The 20,920-nt window shown below is 42.9% G+C and overlaps 1 protein-coding gene across 3 annotated transcripts in view; it reads left to right on the top strand.

Moving 5' to 3' along the window:
• Nucleotides 1-20,920, top strand: part of LOC118393463 (G protein-coupled receptor kinase 5) — a 74,802-nt gene that overhangs the window by 41,167 nt on the left and 12,715 nt on the right. The gene's annotated exons all lie outside the window — the stretch shown is intronic.

Genomic DNA, 20,920 nt, shown 5'->3' with positions numbered 1-20,920 from the left:
TGGGTGTCCTCAGTAGAACGGTGTCACCGTAACCAAGTGGTCACATATCATTCTTGGTTCCACTGCGCGAGAGACGGCTCGTGGAGTTTTATGAACATTAAGACGCTATTTGGCCCAAGTGGTCGGGCCTCCAAAGTGCACACACACGTAGCCTATAGTTCTTCATCATTCTTGCCGCTGGCGAAGAAACCATCATTTACTATGCCTACCTCTAGGCTGCTTCACATTATTATTTGGTTTGGCATTCAATCATTTTTCATGGCATTTTAGTGGTAATGAAATATTATTTATTTTTGAATTCATCAGAATACATTTTACAATGTGCGTTCTCAAATTTTGTGGGAAAAAAAGTGAGGGATCTATCCTCTTCCGTGCTCTGGCAGCACTCCACCCCTGGGAAGGACCACGGTAAGTGGAACAGAAATGGAACTGGACAACAATGTGCCTTCCTCCAATGAACATCGGAGGAAGGCATTATTAGCCCACCTTCTATCAACTCTATGTTTGTGTTAGACCACTGTCAACACACTGATGGGAAATTGGTGGGCATTGGGTTCTACCTTACACATGGTTAAATGAGGATTCTCACACTATGTGCTAACAAGTTTAAATGTCACACGCACAAGTACAGTGAAAACGAAATTCTCTGACTTTCAAGTTCACCTGCATACATACAGTTTGCAGATGTGGGTTTTTTATTGTGTGTGTCATACAGTCTAGAATTCAGGATGTGGTTTTTTAGCTGTCACATCCGCAGTGTAAGATTGTGTAGTGTGTTGACTGTGTGTGTGGGATTTCACACTTGACTTTGTCCACATTTTGTTGTTATAGCCTGACTTTAAAATGGATACAATTGAGATGTTGTGTCCCTGCTCTATACACAATACCCTATAATGTCAACGTGGATGTCACATCCTGACCTTTGTTCCTTTTTTATGCCTCTATTTTTGGTTTGGTCAGGGCGTGAGTTGGGGTGGGCATTCTATGTTTTTGTTCTATGTTTTGTATTTCTGTGTTTGGCCTGGTATGGTTCCCAATCAGAGGCAGCTGTCTATCGTTGTCTCTGATTGAGAGTAGCCTGTTCCCACCTATGTTTGTGCGTAGTTGTTTCCTGTTTTGTGTTTTGTCACCTGATAGGACTGTTTCGTTTTTTCATTGTGTCACCTTTGTTATTTTGTGTTCAGATTAATAAAGTTAACATGGACACGTACCACGCTGCATTTTGATCCGATCCTTCATATTCCTCATCAGACGAGGACGAGAATCGTTACAGTGGAATTATGTTACAAATTAATTTAAAATTAAAAGCTGAAATGTTTTGATTCAATAAGTATTCAACCGCTTTATTACGGCAAGACTAAATAAGTTAAGGGGTAAGAATGGGCTAAACAAGTTACATGATAAGTTGCATAGAGTCTCTGTATGCAATAATAGTGTTTAACAGATTCAACCACAAAGACCAGGGAGGTTTTCCAGTGCCTCGCAAAGAAGTGCACCTATGGTAATTTAGGTCAAATTGGGAAAAAAGAAGACACTGAATATCCCTTTTGAGCATGATGAAGTTATTAATTACACTTTGGATGGTGTATCAATACACCCAGTCACTACAATGACACAGGCATCCTTCCTAACTTAGTTGCCAGGGAGTAGTGACATTAAAACAGTTAGAGTTTAATGGCTGTGATAGTAGAAAACCATGGATGGCACAACAAGTTTGTAGTTACTACACAATACTAACCTAAATGACAGATTGAAGAGAAGGAAGCTTGTACAGAATGCATACAGTATATTTAAAAAATGCATCCTGTTTGCAATAAAGGCCAAATATACACTGGAGTTGTTTACCAAGACGACATTGAATTTTCCTGAGTGCCTAGTTACTGTTCTGACTTAAATTTATGGCAAGACTGAAAATGGATGTCTAGCAATGAACAACCAACTTGACAGAGCTTGAAGACTTTTTTAAAGAATCATGCACAAATATTGTACAATCAAGGTGTGCAAAGCTCTTAAGATATTTACCCAGAAAAAACTCACAGCTGTAATCGCTGCCAAAAGGGATTTTAACATGTGTATACTTAGTGATGTGCATACTTATGTAAATTAGATATTTCTGCATTTCATTTTCAATACATTTGCAAAAATGTCTAAAACAATGTTTTCACTTTGTCATTATTGGGTATTGTGTGTAGATGGATGAGAAAAATAATTTCATCCATTTTGAATTCAGGCTGTAACATAACATTTGGAATAAGTCAAGGGGTATGAATACTTTCTGAAGGCACTATATGCTGTTTTTGTTAACAAACACCATGCTCTCACAAGTTACGACACTGAAACTTTTGTTCCTTTGTTTAATGCTATTGCCAGGGAGTTCACACATTATTTAACCCAATGAAGTCTTTTTGCATAAGTATTTTGAGTAATAGACTTTCTTGGCAAGATCTCTGGATGTTTTGCGCTGTTGAAGTGGTTCCCACGTAGTCCCAAAGAAGGGACAATCTGGTTGCAGTTGTGTGTGTGTGTGTGTGTGTGTGTGTGTGTGTGTGTGTGTGTGTGTGTGTGACTATGTCCTTTCCTGGCCTCTGTCCTAGCCTCAACTCAACTCTCCGCACTTCAAATACTCCTAAAACTATACTTTCTGTCTTACACACACACACATGCACGTGGACACACTCTACGAAGTTCCCTTTCACTCAGGAGCAGTAATATGATGGTACACACACCTTGAGTACTGTACACACACAGATTTTCAGGATGACGGTAACTCAAGGTCACTTACGTAACCCCGGTTCTCTGATAATATAAGTGATATTTCTCACTATGAGATTCAGTCGACTCACTAAGACTCTCGGAAGAAAACCAATGACAAGCGTCTCTTGGAGACCGCCATGTCGAGTGGAGAATGAGGTGAGTCCCTTACCTAAGGAGCCACTCGTTCTCCCTCTGGTCATTCTCAAGCATGCTTCTCTTGCAAGCAGGGAAATGCGCTGAGATATCTCACTCATATTATCAGAGAACCAGGGTTATGAAGGTAACGTTGAGTTCTCTTTCAGATATTTGCTCTCTCTCACTATGTGATCTGGTCATTTCCTGTATTGCAAACCTGCTCTCCGAAACCAGGGTAGTCCCAACATCAGCAACTCTCAGAGGCTCTGAAACTGAGGAAGTACGCACCACGTAGGTGTAGAGACAACCCGTCTGGAAAACAACTCATAACAGAGTGAAGGGAGGCCCAACATTGTATATGGTGTCTCAAATCTCTAAGAAGAGATTAGGCCCCTCCGAAGGCTGCCAGACTTGCTATTATATATGTATAATAGCCTCCATTATCCAACAGGATAGCTGTAGAAGAGTGAAGGGCCCATCCTCGCAGATGGGTGCTCAGGGAGCAAAGAGCATTGCGCTCTTGCCAAAAGCTCTCTTTCTATCCAAGTAGACATGCAATACTGGATCTAAACCAAGTTCTGGCCTGGCTATGCAGACGCTCGCAAGCAGTTTGGGTGAAATTACTGAATAACATGTACATTACCAGACAAAGGTTTGGACACACCTGCTCATTCCAGGGTTTTTCTATATTTTTTACTATTTTCTACATTGTAGAATAATAGTGAAGACATCAAAACTATGAAATAACACATATGGAATCATGTAGGAGCCAAAAAAAGTGTTAAAGTTCATATATTCTACATTTGAGATTCTTCAATGTAGCCACCCTTTGCCTTGATTCTCTCAACCAGCTTCATGAGGTAGTCACCTGGAATGCATTTCAATTAACAGGTGTGCCTTGTTAAATTATTTTGTGCAAATTCTTTCCTTCATTTGAGCCAATCAGCTGTGTTGTGACAAGGTAGGGGTGGTATACAGAAGATGGCCCTATTTGGTAATTAACCAAGTCCATATTATGGCAAGAACAGCTCAAATAAGCAAAGAGAAACGACAGTCCATCATTATTTTAAGACTTGAAGGCCAGTCAATCCGGAAAATGTCAAGAACTTTGAAAGTTTCTTCAAGCGCAGTCGCAAAAACCATCAAATGCTACGATGAAACTGGCTCTCATGGGGACTGCCACAAGAAAGGAAGACGTCTGCTGCAGAGGATAAGTTCATTAGAGTTACCAGTCTCAGAAATTGCAGTCCAAATAAATGCTTCACAGAGTTCAAGTAAGACGCATCTCAACATCAACTGTTAAGAGGAGACTGTGTGAATCAGGCCTTCATGGTTGATTTGCTGCAAAGAAACCACTACTAAAGGACACCAATGAGAAGAAGAGACTTGATTGGACCAAGAAACATGAGAAATGTACATTAGACCGGAGGAAATCTGTCTGTCCTTGGGTCTGATGAGTCCACATTTGCGATTTTTGGTTCCAACCACTGTGTCTTTGTGAGACGCAGAGTAGGTGAACGGATGATCTCTGCATGTGTGGTTCCCACCGTGAATGTAACGGCGTTCGTCTGTTGAAGGAGAGTCGGACCGAAATGCAGCGTGGTGGTTACTCATGTCTTTAATGACGAATAGCGAATACATGAAAATAACTATACAAATACAAAAACAACAAACGGAACGAGAACCTAATACAGCCTGTCTGGTGAACAACTACACAGAGACAGGAACAATCACCTACGAAATACACAGTGAAACCCTGCTACCTAATTATGGTTCCCAATCAGAGACAACAAGAATCACCTGACTCTGATTGAGAACCGCCTCAGGCAGCCAAACCTATGCTACACCCCTACTCAGCCGCAATCCCAATAACCACAAAACCCCAATACGAAATACAACAAAACAAACCCATGTCACACCCTGGCCTGACCAAACAATCAACGAAAACACAAAACACTAAGACCAAGGCGTGACAGCTAGCCAGTTCAACTAATAACCATATCATATAGCTGACAAGGTATTAACTTTAGCTCATTTGTATTAAGATCATTATTTACAAGTTAATGGCGAGCTAATTACAGAAAATAGGTTACAGTTGTGAGTATCATGAAATAAAAGCAGGGCATTCTACCCGGAGAATTTTAGAACTTGGACACTGTCTCGCTGGCGTAACGTTATATCCTAATTTGACCTTGGTGCAGGTCATGTTGTTCTTCACATTGCCTTCTCTGGTAAAAACACACTATATCAAATAAAATCTAAGTTTATAAACTCAGCAAAAAAAGAAACATCCCTTTTTCAGGACCCTGTCTTTCACGGATAATTCGTAAAAATTCAAATTTATTCACAGATCTTCATTGTAAAGGGTTTAAACACTGTTTCCCATGCTTGTTCAATGAACCATAAACAATTAATGAACATGCACCTGTGCAACGATTGTTAGAACACTAACAGCTTACAAATGGTAGGCAATTAAGGTCACGGTTATGAAAACTTAGGATACTAAAGAGGTCTTTCTACTGACTCTGAAAAACACCAAAAGAAACATGCCCAGGGTCCCTGCTCATCTGCGAGAACGTGCCTTAGGCATGCTGCAAGGAGGCATGCGGACTGCAGAAGTGGCCAGGGCAATAAATTGCAATGTCCATACTGTGAGACGCCTAAGACGGAGCTACAGGGAGACAGGACGGACAGCTGATCGTCCTCGCAGTGGCAGACCACGTGTAACAATACCTGCACAGGATCGGTACATCCGAACATCACACCTGCGGGACAGGTACAGGATGGAAACAACTGCCCGTGTTACACCAGGAAAGCACAATCCCTCAATCAGTGCTCAGACTGTCCACAATAGGCTGAAAGAGAGGCTGGACTGAGGGCTTGTAGGCCTGTTGTAAGGCAGGTCCTCACCAGACATCACCTGCAACAACGTCGCCTATGGACACAAACGCACCGTCGCTGGGCCAGACAGGACTGGCAAAAAGTGCTTTTCACTGACAAGTCACGTTCTTGTCTCACCAGGGGTGATGGTCGGATTTCCGTTTATCGTCGAAGGAATGAGCGTTACACCGAGGCCTATACTCTGCAGCAGGATCGATTTGGAGGTGGAGGGTCCATCATGGTCTGGGACTGTGTGTCACAGCATCTTCGGACTGAGCTTGTTATCATTGCAGGCAATCTCAACGCTGTGCATTACAGGGAAGACATCCTCCTCCCTCATGTGGTACCCTTCCTGCAGACTCATCCTGACATGACCCTCCAGCATGACAATGCCACCAGCCATACTGCTCATTCTGTGTGTGATATCCTGCGAGACAGGAATGTCAGTGTTCTGCCTTGGTCAGCGAAGAGCACGGATCTCAATCGCATTGAGCATGTCTTGGAACTGTTGGATCGGATGGTGAGGGCTAGGGCCATTCCCCCCAGAAATGTCCAGGAACTTGCAGGTGCCATGGTGGAAGAGTGGAGTAACATCCCACAGTAAGAACTGGCAAATATTGTGCATCCATGAGATGAGATGCACTACAGTACTTAATGCAGCTGGTAGCCACACCAGATACAGACTTACTTTTGATTTTGACTCCCCCTTTGTTCAGGGACACATTATTCCATTTCTGTTAGTCACATGTCTGTGGAACTTGTTCAGTTTATGTCTGAGTTGTTGAATCTTGTTACGTGTGTAAATACAAATATTTACACATGTTAAGGTTGCTGAAAATAAACGCAGTTGACAGTGAGAGGACGTTTCTTTTTTTGCCGAGTTTATGTCACATGCACAGGATACAGAAGGTGTAAACGGTACAGTGAAACGATTACTTGCATCGTGGAGTCTTTTGTTTAGACATGTAGCTAGCTAAACTATTAACCGTAACCCCAACTCATAACGTTATTACCCTGCATGAATCTGCAGGTAGCTAACCAACTACACTGAACAAAAGTATAAACACAATATGCAGCAATTTAAAAATTATTTTTACTGAGTTAAGGACATCAGTCAATTTAAATACATTCATTAGGCCCTAATGTATGGATTACACACGACTGGGAATACATATATGCATCCGTTGGTCACAGATACCTTGCCTCATGCAGCACGACACATCTCTTTCGCATAGAGTGGATCAGGCTGTTGATTGGGGCCTGTGGACTGTTCGCACAACCATTGAAGAGGAGTGGGAGAAGTTTCTGGATATTGGCAGGAATTGGAACATGCTGTCGTACACGTCGATCCCAAACATGCCCAATAGGTGATATGTCTGGTGAGTTTTCAGGCCATGGAAGAACTGGGATATTTTCAGCTTCCAGGAATTGTGTACAGATCTTTGCGACATGGGGCTGTGCATTATCATGCTAAACATGAGGGGATGGTGGCGGATGAATGGCACGACAATGGGCCTCAGGATCTCGTCACGGAAAATCTCTGCATTCAAATTGCCATCGATAAAGTGCAACCACCACCATGGGACACTCTGTTCACAACGTTGACATCGGCAAACCGCTCATGTGAGCATTACGATGGTTACGATGCCGAACTGCAGTCTGGTCAAGTCCATGGTGAGGATGACGAGCACGCAGATGAGCTCCCTGAGTCGGTTTCCAACAGTTTATGCAGAAATCTTTCGGTTGTGCAAACTAACAGATTCATCAGCTTTCAGAGTGGCTGGTCTCAGACAATCCCAGTCCCGCAGGTGAAGAAGCTCGATGTTGAGGTCCTAGGCTGGCGAAGTTACAATTGAGGCCGGTTGGACGTACCACCAAATGTTTTAAAACTACATTGGAGGCGGCTTATGGTAGAGAAATCAACCTTACGTTCTCTGGGAACAGATCTGGTGGACATTACTGCAGTCAGCATGCCAATTGCACACTCCCTCAACTTGAGACATCTGTGGCATTGTGTTGTGTGACAAAATTGCACATTTTAGAGTGGCCTTTTATTGTCCCCAGCACAAGGCACACCTGTGTAATGATCATGCTGTTTAACCATCAGCTTCTTGAACTGCCAGACCTGTCATATGGATGGACTATCTTGGCAATGGAGAAATGCTCACTTCCAGATATGTAAACAAATTTGTGCATGAATTTTGAGAGTAGGGAATATTTGTGAGTAGGGAATATTTCTGGGATCTTTTATTTCAGCGCTTGAAACATGGGACTAACACTTTACATGTTGCATTTTTATATTTTTGTTAGCTAGTTAACATTAGGCTATAACTAGCAAAGCAAATGGCTCTGAGAATAATATTACTGCACAGATCATACACGTAATGTTAGCTAGCGAGCCAGCCAGCTAATGTTAGCTAGGTAGCTAGGTAGCTAACAGTACACTTTAACTTGCAATGAAAACGACTTTATGCTTCGGTCACGGATGCCATGGTTGCCCTTATTTTGAAGATGTAATCCAGAGAGAAGTGTGTTATGTCTCTCGACTCCCTCTGTAAATTTGCAATCAAACACCAGAATTTTCTCCATCTCCTTAGCTGTCACAATCTGCTTCTAACGGGCATTCCACGGACTTCAAAACCCGGTGCTCTAGAAAGTTATTAGCAACACCTTTGCAGTTCTTTGTGATATCTTTCAAAAAAAGCTGCATTAGAAAGTATTACCTACACATACTGAGCAGATCATGTTATAGACAGAAGTGTGCTACATGGCAGACCAATCGAGCTCATCTCTCGGCATATCCAGCCAATCCATTATCTCAGCCAATCATGGCTAGCGGGATGGTTCCTGTCTTTTTCCGTGGCTCATAATTTATCCATTTTATTCATATTTTCAGATGGCATACATATTTGTTATTAAGGCACATGAAAAGTCACATGTTCCAGAATGCATTTCTGCCAAAAAACGCATTTTGATTTAAAAATTGTTTACGTTCAAATGCCTCTGGAACAGTGACATACGACTAGTTTCCTGAAACGAGTCACAAATAAGATGATTTTGGTCATAAATTTGGTTTCGTCTAAAATGGAGTTTGAAACATTCATCACAACAGGTAAATTAAGTTTGGGTTTTTATTTGACAATGTCCATTTACCCACTAACATGGGTGAGCAGCTGCGGTGATTGCTCTCCAATAACCCAGGTGCTCCGACTTTGTTTACATAAGACAAGACGTCGCACATTTTTTTACTTGAGAAATACTGCACCAAACACCTCATGGGAGACAAACATCTTTAACCAAATGCAAAATCGGTCAGGAAACACACCTCCAAGACTGAATTCTGTTTTTCTAATGATGAGCAAAAAAAAAAGAAAAATATCCCAAGGCCAGATCGTTCTTCAAGATGATGAAATGTTCATAGATGACCAGCAGGGACAAATAATAATCACATTGGTTATAGAGGGGTACAACAAGTCAGCACCCAGGAGTAAATGTCAGTTGGCTTTTAGTAGCCGAGCATTCAAAGGTTGAGACAGCAGGTGTGCTATAGAGAAAGGGAGAGAGAGGGTCTAAAAAGCAGGTCCGGGACAAGGTAGCACGTCCAGTGAACAGGTTCGATAGATGGCATACACGATAGCTGCAGGCAGAAAAGCAGGAACTGGATCAGCAGCACGACAAAGTAGCACTTCCGGTGAACAGGTCAGGGTTCCGTAGCCGCAGGCAGAACAGTAGAAACTGGATCAGCAGCTCGACTAGGTGGACTGGGACAGCCAGGCGTCATCAGGCAGGTAGTCCTGAGGCATGGTCCTAGGGCTCAGGTCCTCTGGGAGGGGAGAGAGAGATGGGACAAATAGCAGGAGCATACCTAAGGTCACACAGGACACCAGATAAGACAGGAGAATTACACCAGATAGGACAGTATGACCCTAGCCCCGCGGCACATAGACTATTGCAGCATAGATACTGGGATGATGCAGAATAGATACTGGGACGACTCATGCACTGGAGGCAGCTCTGCAGAGTGGTCACTAGCTGGCACAGCCACAAAGTCATGATTTCAACCTTAACCTTGAGCTTAACCACACTGCTAACCCTAATGCCTAACCCTAACCTTAAATATTTGTTTATATACATTTTTACAATATTGCCAATTTTGACTTTGCAGCTGGCCCATCAAGTTTCATGACAATAAACGTCAACCTGCTTGTCTAAACTTAATCAGGCGGAGATTCCTGCCTGAGTAGGATCTTAACAGTGAGAACCTTCCCTCTGTCCAAAAGGTCCTGCAAGAAACATAAAATCTTGGATAATGAGCTTATTTCAGTCAAACCATTTAAAAGAAATTCCCCACTTGTTTCCATACAGTGAGTGCGTAGAATGGTTCCTGGCACTGGATAGTCTAAAGGACCTTGTGTGGCAGATTCAACCTCTCACGGGTCAGGCTCAGAGGACCATAGTGTCTGGGTGAGGGTGGAAAATCTCTGTTGGCTTGGGTTAGAAGAACCCTACATAAAGGCAATTGCCAGGGCTCATCATAAAGCAGGACAATGATCTCCGCTAACCCAATCTGAGTGATGAGCCAAGACGGGGATTCCAGCTGGACAACCAGTTCCTTCCTACATTCAGTATGTCTGGCACATGAGTCACCCCTAGTGAGGGCACGACAATGCCTTTTCCCCCTCAGCAGGCTGAAAAGATTTGGCATGGGTCCTCAGATCCTCAAAGTTCTACAGCTGCACCATTGAGAGCATCTTGACTGGCTGCATCAACGCTTGGTATGGCAACTGCTTAGCATCTGACAGCAAGGCGCTAGAGGGTAGCTCCCTGCCATCCAGGATCTCTATACCAGGCGTTGTCAGCGGAAGGCTCTAAAAATGGTCAAAGACTACAGCCACCCAAGTCATAGACTGTTTTCTCTGCTGGGCCCGAAAGGCTCCTGAACAGCTTCTACCCCCAAGCCATAAGAATGCTGAAAAGTTCATCAAATAGGTATCCAGACTATTTGCATTGACACCCTTTTTTTGCATTCTTATACTGGCTCTTCACATTCACAGGTCACTACCCAACCCACACACTCACACATACACAACTTTCACACACACTTTCACACTCTTCACATACAGTGGCTTGTGAAAGTATTCAACCCCTTGGCATTTTTCCTATTTTGTTATCTTACAACCTGGAATTAAAATGGATTTTTTTGGAGGTTTGTATCATTTGATTTACACAGCATGCCTACCACTTTGAAGATGCAAAATATTTTTGGAAATAACACACACAAAAAAACTTGAGCGTGCATAATTATTCACCCCCCCCAAAGTCAATACTTTTAGAGCCACCTTGTTTAACAATAACAGCTGCAATTCTCTTGGGGCGTGTCTTTATAAGCTTGGCACATCTAGCCACTGGGAGTTTTGCCCATTCAAGGAAAAACTGCTCCAGCTCTTTCAAGTTGGATGGATTCCGCTGGTGTACAGAAATCTTTAAGTCATACCACAGATTCTCAATTGGATTGAGGTCTGGGCTTTGACAAGGCCATTCCAAATCCAAGACATTTAAATGTTTCCCCTTAAACCACTCAAGTGTTGCTTTAGCAGTATGCTTAGGGTCATTGTCCTGGTGGAAGGTGAACCTCCATCCCAGTCTCAAATCTCTGGAAGACTGAAACAGGTTTCCTTCAAGAATTTCCCAGTATTTTGCGCCATCCATCATTTCTTCAATTCTGATCAGTTTCCCAGTCCCTGCCGATGAAAACAACCCCACAGCATGATGCTGCCACCACCATGGTGTTCTCTGGGGGATGAGAGGTGTTGGGTTTGTGCCAGACATAGTTTTCCTTGATGGCCAAAAAGCTAAATGTTAGTCTCATCTGACCAGAGTACCTTCTTCCATATGTTTTGGGAGTCTCCCACAAGCCGTTTGGGGAACACCAAATGTGTTTTCTTATTTATTTCTTTAAGCAATGGCTTTTTTTCTGGCCACTCTTCCATAAAGCCCAGCTCTGTGGAGTGTACAGCTTAAAGTGGCCCTATGAACAGATACTCCAATCTGCACTGTGGAACTTTGCAGCTCCTTCAGGGTTATCTTTGGTCTCTTTGTTGTCTGATTAATGCCATCCTTGCCTGGTCTGTGAGATTTGGTGGGCGGCCCTCTCTTGGCAGGTTTGTTGTGGTGCCATATTCTTTCAAATTTTTTAATAATGGATTTAACGGTGCTCTGTGGGATCTTCAAAGTTTCTGATATTTTTTATAACCCAACCCTGATCTGTACTTTTCCACAACTTTGTCCCTGACCTGTTTGGAGACCTCCTTGGTCTTCATGGTGCCGCTTGCTTGGTGGTGCCCCTTGTTTAGTGGTGTTACAGACTCTGGGGCCTTTCAGAATGGGTGTATATATACTGAGATCATGTGACAGATCATGTGACATTTAGATTGCACACAGGTGGAATTTTTTTAACTAATTACGGTGCTTCTGAAGGTAATTGGTTGCATCAGATATTATTTAGGGGCTTCATAGCAAAGGGAGTTAATGCCTATGCAGGCACCACTTCTGTTTTTATTTTTTTGAAACAAGTAATTTTTTTCATTTCACTTCACCAATTTGGACTATTTTGTGTATGTCCATTACATGAAATCTAAATAAAAGTCCATTTAAATTACAGGTTGTAATGCAACAAAATAGGAAAAACAGCAAGGGGGATGAATACTTTTGCAAGGCACTGTACGCTGCTGCTACTCTGTTTATTATTTATCCTGATTGCCTTGTCACTTTTACCCCTACCTACATGTACATATTACTTCAACTACCTCGTACCCCTGCACATTGACTCAGTACTGGTATTCCTAGTAAATAGCCTCATTATTGTTATTTTATTGGGTTACTATTTCCTTATTTGATAGTTTATTTAGCTAATTACTATTTATTTTTCTTACTTTTTAATAAAGCATTGTTGGGAAAGGGCTCATAAGTAAGCATTTTACGGTAAAGTCTACAGCTGTTTGATAGACAGTTAGTCTGTGTAAACGCAGAGAGCAAGTGCCACCGTGACGTTTGATGTATGCCACCACAGTCGTATTGTCTGTCCTGATGTGACAATTCCAAAGGCAAGGCAGAAAGTGTCTCGGAGAAAGGGACATTGTCAACCGTTTACTGCTTTTCCCTCCTGAACTGCACCCCAACCAGTGAGTGACTCGTCTGTCATTACCACCTTCCTTATTGACACTACTCCTAGGGGAGTGACAGAAACGAAGATCGAAGGGCTCTTCAAGTAACGGAGAGCCGGCAGACAATTTGAGGTCACAATTATCTTTTGATTGACTGTGGACAAGACCTAGGGCTGGACTGCGCGTGCGCGCCAGTCCTCTGGTGGTGTTGGAGCAAATCGTCCTTTCATTGTATTTTATTGAAAGCGGCAGAGTTAAAACACTGGAATAAGGAAGAGTGCTAGGTGGCGACTGACAGTTTGTCTTCCTGCCTCGGCTACTTGAGAAAGAGTTGGGGAGAGCTGGTAAAGTGGACTCCCTCCGTCTTCCTTGTGAGCGAACGCATAGAAATTAGTGGCTGCACAAAGTGAAGTGTTCTAGGAGCACCCAAGAGGTAGCAGGGCAGGACACGGAGTGAACTGTTGGCTGCTCCTCTCTGCCACTGGGGCGTACTTGCAATACGCCTTCACTACATACGAGGTGCGTGGCGTCGTTGTACAAAATAGTCTTCAGAGATTGGATCGTCTCTAACCAATCAGAGTATCAAAGCCAATGCCAAATTTTGCCCAATCCATCGGTTTCTGGGACCAATCAGACAGTCTGAATGTGTCCGATTGTGTTTGCATTCTAGAAGGTTCGTGGAGGGAGTCAAATCCAGACTCATTGCGGAAAAGAAACAAACATTTGTGGGCATAGTGAATAATAATAATAATAATATATGCCATTTAGCAGACGCTTTTATCCAAAGCGACTTACAGTCATGTGTGCATACATTCTACGTATGGGTGGTCCCGGGGATTGAACCCACTACCCTGGCGTTACAAGCGCCATGCTCTACCAACTGAGCTACAGAAGGACCACCACCAGTGTTTGGCAGGAGCAGTCTGCGTAGACAGGCAATGGGCGTACCCCCTAGGTCAGGCGCCCCTTCGTTCCTGCTGGATCGCTGGTCACTCAGTTAGTACTGGCACTAGTAAACTGCCCCTCTATCTGATGCGGAGCCTCGTCCAGGGGGAGAGTGGAGACCAGGTCGCCACGATTTCCAGATCTACCAGGCAGGTTGTGGCAAGGCCAGTCTTGCCGCATTAGCTAGTCTGTTTCAGGCAGTCTCATGGACCGGCTTACCGCGTGGTGGAACCGGTTCAGTTAGTAGGCACAAAGCAACTTAATGCTAGACACACTAGACAACTAGTGGCATAGCTTAAGCTAGCATGAGCCAGTACAGAACTTGCAGGCCTTGTTAGAGAGCTGCCTGAGCATGTGTGTTTCCCATGGGGTACGGCTGCCCTTTATAACTCCAGGAGAAAGGCATTGCTAACCGGGTTATGATGCTCATGACTCAACACTTTATCATGAGGTGTTTGTGTTAGCTAGCAAGTGTTCACCCAGTGGGCTAACAGCCTAGCTAACGCTAGCTATCACATGGGGCAAAGCATGCTAGTGTGGTTAGCTCGCTTTCCAGAAAGCTAGCCAAGTTACCTTGTGCCTTGCGGCGTGGGCTAACCAAGTCTCAGTAGCTAGCTGTGTGACGCTAGATACCACAGGAGGCGAAGCAAAAATGTTCCTTTAGGTGAGAGCCGAAATACTGTACTTGCACTTGGCGGCATAACCTCGCAGCACACCTGTAAGCAGTTAACCTTATAATGTGAGGGGCTCCCCTCATTTGCCATTCTGTCTCTACCTGAATTTACCCTTTTTTTGCACTAACTCTATGCACACACACTGGACTCTACCCACACACTCACACATATTTACTTTGACAACGCAAAGCGCGTGTGCACGCACGCACGCACACACACATACTTCATACAACCCACACACATAGCATGCACACACATACATACTGACGCCACACCCACACTTTCACACTCACCATATACACTGCTGCTGTTGTCTTATCTATCCTGTTGCTTAGTCACTTTAGCCCTACCCATATGTACCTTACATATCTACCTCAATTACCTCGTACCCCTGAACATCAAGTCAGTACGGGTACTCCCTGCATCTGGCCATGTTATTTTAACTTTTTATTTATACTTGTTATTCACTTTGTATTTATTCCTTGTGTCACTATTTATATTTTTATAATATTTCTTATCTTTAACTCTGCATTGTTGGAAATGGACCTGTAAGTAGGCCTAAAGCCTTTCAGTGTTAGTCTACACCTGTGGTCTACGAATCATAAAATTTGATTTGATGATGGTGGTGGAAAACACTGTCTCAGGCACCGCTCCAGAATCTCCCATAAGTGTTCAGTTGGGTTTAGATCTGGTGACTGAGATGGCAAATGGTTTCATGGTTTTCACGCTCATAAAACCATTCAGTGACCACTCCTACACTGTGGATGGGGGCATTGTCATCCTATGGGGCATAGCCATGGTAGCCAAAATAATGGCCTGCCCAGCATTTTTATACATGAACACCAAGCATGATGGAGATGTTAATTGCTTAATTAACTCAAGAACCACACCTGTGTGGAACCTACTTTAAATGTACGTTATATCCCTCATTTACTCAAGTGTTTTCATTATTTTGTCAGTTACCTCTAGTTCTCTCTGACATAATTTTTACTTTGCTCGGCTCACGTTGATGATGTCAGAGCTGTAAAACAGAAATATGAAACAAAGGGAGTAGTCCGCATGGAACAAATTAGACTGACGGGTTCCTGTACGCAATGAACTCTGACCGGAGTGTGTGTGTGTGTGTGTGTGTGTGTGTGTGTGTGTGTGTGTGTGTGTGTGTGTGTGTGTGTGTGTGTGTGAGAGAAAGGGAGTGATACACTGACAGAATGTGTTGACAGAGGAGGAGAGAGAGAAAGGGGAGAGGATAAAGAAAGTTTATACAAGACTTTTTATGACTTTATTCATACTTTTACAAGCCAACCTTGTCAAACAGAAAGCAGTAACAAACCCAGACATTGTGCTCGCCAAGGGTTTCTACTTCACTTACTGGCACTCCAGTCTCCTTTTCACCTCATTTAACACCTGATTTACTTAACAAAAGACAGTAGGTGGTCCAGGTATGTCATGACATGGTATAATTGAGGGGGGGGGGGCTTTCCTCTTTTGTTCTCTATTGCTTGTCTATTATACCTCAAGCGAGAGGGGAGGCTGATGACATCACAGATTCCCATCAGACTAACTCCTTGAATGCCCTACTCCTAGAAGTTTGCAATTGTCAAAAAAAAACACTATTTTGCTCAACTTATTTTTTTATCGTTTAGTGTGTGTACTTTACTGTATTTATACTTGGGGTATCGCTTTTCAACTGTGAAAGTTTCAACAACAATTGCTGGAGGACATCTTTAAACATTATACTTTGATTATAAATCTGAACCTATTTGTTTATTATAGTGTCACATATTTCCACAAAAGCTTAGCACTATCACAAAGTGCCAGATGCATTCCATTCCAGGCAGTCTTGGAATGTTCATGTCAATGTTTCTCCTTCATTAAGCAGCAATGGTCGCCCGCCCTGGAAGTAACAGAATTATAAATCATGTGGAAGTAATGGGGTCATCTTTTATGCTCCCACTATGGCCCAGACAGCAGGAGAGGTTCAAAGACACTCACAGACAGACAGGAAGTGACTTATCAGCAAGCTTACGAATCCACTGCAGAGTTGATGGAATATTTAATCATGGGTAAGGGTAAGCAATCTTCCTGTCTACAGTAGTTATCATTGACTGATACAGACTCCTAGCTAGGTTGTTATTGTAAAAGGGAATTGAATGTGCTCCCAGAAAGAGACCATTCTTTGGTTACACAGCTACCATGTAGTTACATGTAGTTTAATTTCATGCTGTAATTGCATATACAGTGCCTTCAGAAAGTATTCATACCCCTTGACTTATTCCACATGTTGTGTTACAGCCTGAATTCAAAATGGATGAAATATGTTTTCTTCTTCACCCATCTACACACAATACCCATAGTGAAAACATGTATTTACACATTGAGCAAATTTATTGAAAATGAAACAGAGAAATATCTTGTTTATCTAAATATTCACATCCCTTTGCTATGACACTCCAAATTGAGCTCAGTTGCATCCGATTCCCTTTGATCATCCTGGGTCATCCTTGACAACTTGATTGGAGTCCAACCTGTGGCGAATCCAATTGTTTGGACATGATTTAGAAAGAAATGCACCTGTCTATATAAGGTCCCACAGTTGACAGTGAAGTCAAAGGGAACTGTCCGTAGATCTCCGAGATGAGGCATATATCTGGGGAAAGGTATTAAACCGTTTCTAGAATGTTGAACGTTTTCAAGAGCACAGTGGTCTCCATCATTGGGAAATGAAAAGCAAAGTATGACTACGTATGTAAAGGAGATATTTCTGTATTTCATTTTCTATACATTTACTAACATGTCTAAAAACATGTTTTTACCTTTTCATTCGGGGTATTGTGTGTAGATGGGAGATGAAAAATATATGTAATCCGTTTTGAATTCAGGCTGTAACTCAGTGTGGAGTAAGTCTACGGGTGTGAATACCTCTGAAGGCACTGTAGCTACACTGTAATTATACTTGTAATTACTTTAATGTGTCTTTGTCAACACTTTAGTGTGTAATGTCTTCCTGTCTGTGATAGTGCTGAGAGATTTAACAAAAATGCTGGTTCTTTTGTTTCTTCATCAACTAATTGACCAACATCAGATCAGTTATTTGTTCGTTTTATTTCTTCCTGTGAGCTTTAACGCGCAGTTTCTCTAGAGATAAATACAAAGTCCAAACTGTGTGATGTAGTAGGGAGTTGTAGGCTCCAACAGGCCAATATTAGCAGAAAACCTGATAATGAACTACAATGACCATAATCCATACCTTCTACTTGTCCGGTCTGTGTGGGGCAGACACAGAGAGGAAGAGAAGAGACAGAAAAACATACAATATCGCTACCTAAAAATGTGATAGTTGGTATTCAGCAGTCATATTACCATTTGGAATGAAGTAGTGGTCATTAAATAAAACAAATGTAATATACACAACTGAAATATTTTATTAAAGTAATGTGAGTAAATGATGGTTAATAAGTGATAAGCAGTAATGGGCATCACTACCATACAATATTCAAACCACGTAATGCATAGTGCATCTAATGTTTTTTTAAATAGTCGACCTGAAACCGAACCTCAAAAAAGCACTTATCGCTCAGCACTAGTCTGCGAGTCTCTTTGTCTGACTTGGTTATTGTTTTTAATGATGTTTTTAACCTGTGAAGTGAATTCATGGCCGCCCCTCAACCCAACATTTAGTTTGGGCTCTTTTCGCTGGAAGTACTTGCATGCTTGTAATGTTCTGAAATGTTCATCCCTGGTTCTGCTGTTTCTTATGTCCTGTCAGCAAGTCTTATAGCACCGCCTGTATTCTTGGATGAGATTCTAAGACTGTCCGTTACTGCTAACAATTAACTGCACTGACATAGGTACTACTCGAGTTTGCCAAGCAGTTAAAATGCAGTTAAAAACACACACACACACACACACACACACACACACACACACACACACACACACACACACACACCTCTGTGGGAGCAGTCCTGAGCCGCCTGTTTCTTCCTGTAGACTTTGTCCCTGTTTGTTTCAGTGGTGTGCACTGAAACAAACAGAGTTTAATTTGCCCACAGACACACTCGTGTTCATTGTGCTTTGATCAGTGTAGTAGTTTTCTCAATTACTTTTAAAGGGTGCGTTTCTGGTTCCTTTTGTATTGTCTTAACCGTAGAATTCGGCATCTATTTATATGGTCCCTAGACATGTTTAGCGAAAACAATGTGGCAAATATGGTGCTCCAATTCTCTACAGGGGGAACAACTGTTATGCTAAATAAAAACACAATGCATTTGACTCCTGACAAGTGTGCATCGACTGAGTACAAACTCTAAATGATGCAGTACAGTTCAACAGCCCCAATTCAAATGCACCATTCTTCATCCCAGATATGTGAATGCTGACCCCGAATGTATTTTCTCTACTAGGAAACAACAGGAAGGTTGTTAGTCTTGTTAACAAAATGTTTTCAAACCTGTGACCTTAAATTATCCTAGGAGGAGGTAATTGATTGGTCAGTAGCAGGGAAAGAGGTCACTGATTGGCCAAGAAAGCAGAAGTGCAGTTCAGTCACTGACCAGAATTCAGCATGTAATAGTGATGATTCCATAGGGTCGAATCAGACAAGAGCGAGACTGAGAAAGAGGGAGAGATTAGGTAGGCGATTGAAGGGAAGAGACAGACAGAGCTAGAAACAGTTGGAGGAAGGGAGCGACTGAGAGGAAGAGAGACATAGTAGGTTAGATTCAGAGGGAGGAAGAAGGTGTATTGTGGTCAAGTACATATTGTGTTGAATTGAAAGACAGGGTGGAGGGCCACTATTTAGACATAACGTTGACCTGAGATTGACCCTTCACAAGAAATAACCTCTTCTCTCTTCTACATGTCTACTTGTTCATCGTTCATTGTTTTACCCATTGAATCATAAAGGGGTGTATTTTTGTTCTCTAAGACGTAACTAGGGAAGTGCTCTGGGTAAAAATGTCACAGTTGGCCTCTTGGGTGGTGCAGTGGTCTAAGGCACTGCATGGCAGTGCTAGCTGTGCCACTAGAGATCCTGGTTCGAGTCCAGGCTCTGTCGCAGCCGGCCACGGCCGGGAGACCCATGGGGCGGCGCACAATTGGCCCAGCGTCGTCTGGGTTAAGGGAGGGTTTGACCGGCAGGGATGTTCTTGTCTTGCGACCCGGTCGCCAGGTGTTTCCTCTGACACATTGGTGTGGCTGTCTACCGGGTTAAGCAGGCGTTGTGTCAAGAAGCAGTGCGGCTTGGCTGGGTTTTGTTTCGGAGGACGCGCGGCTCTCGACCTTCAGTTGTTCGTACGGGAGTTGCAGTGATGGGACAAGACTAACTACCAATTGCATATTAAAAATAAAAAAAATAAGGTGTCCCAGTTACTGTTGCTAATACCCGATAGTCATTTTAGAATGTTTAAGGTCAGGGTTAATAATTCAGTAATAGGTTTGACTTGTTGGAGTTATATCTCCATTATATCCCATGGTTGGGGATGATGTGACCCAACCAGGACAATCTCTGGGCCCTAGTTATGAGAGTTGAGTTGTCAGAGTTGTTCCTGAAAGGCTTCCCTCTGCAAGGATTCCACTACATAGCTTTCACCTATCCAGTCAATGTCAGATCAGTGAGGTGGGAGGGGAGGAGGCATGGCCATTATGTAACCCAGGCCAGACAGAGGCCTGAGGAGAAGGTCTGTGGCAGCAGTCAGTGTGTGAGAGAGTTGGGGTTTGGTAAAGGGGAAGGGATGTGAAAGCTGCTAAAACATTCACACACACAGTGAGAGGCAAACACATGACGTCCTTGTTGGAGCATTCCTTGATTATTGCTTAAAGATGTAGCTTTCGCTCTCTCTCTCTCTCTCTCTCTCTCTCTCTCTCTCTCTCTCTCTCTCTCTCTCTCTCTCTCTCTCTCTCTCTCTCCATCTCCCTCATTGTTAAGGCATCCTGAGTGTGAGAAAGGGAAGGGGAAACCTATTGATCATTATCAACATTTCAGGATCAAACATGGCTCATCTTCTGATATTGATGAGTGTGTGGTGGGAATATATGCATGGTTATTCAGTATTATAGAATATGCTTTGGCCAAGCTCTGTGTTCCAATGGGAATCGGACTGGCCCGGGATGTATTCTCTGTTACACACATACACCCACACTGTTCTGCTTCGGGATGGCCACATTCCCCGGAGCATGACACAGAGGAAGAAAAGAAACCGGAGGAATAAAAAGAGAGAAGAGAGAAGGGATTCAAAGAGAAGCTGAGACGTTATGTAAAAATGATACATGTACACACTCAAGAGTTTGAGCTGAACTAATTTGTCAGTTGCAGAGCTCTCTCTCTCTCGCTCTCCTTTCTCACATACTGTTTCCGTGTGTGTTTGTGTC

Source organism: Oncorhynchus keta, chromosome 14, assembly GCF_023373465.1.
Source record: "Oncorhynchus keta strain PuntledgeMale-10-30-2019 chromosome 14, Oket_V2, whole genome shotgun sequence".
Lineage (NCBI taxonomy): Eukaryota > Metazoa > Chordata > Actinopteri > Salmoniformes > Salmonidae > Oncorhynchus > Oncorhynchus keta.
The sequence above is the reverse complement of the archived record's forward strand: the minus strand, read 5'-3'. Positions and strand labels throughout refer to the sequence as shown.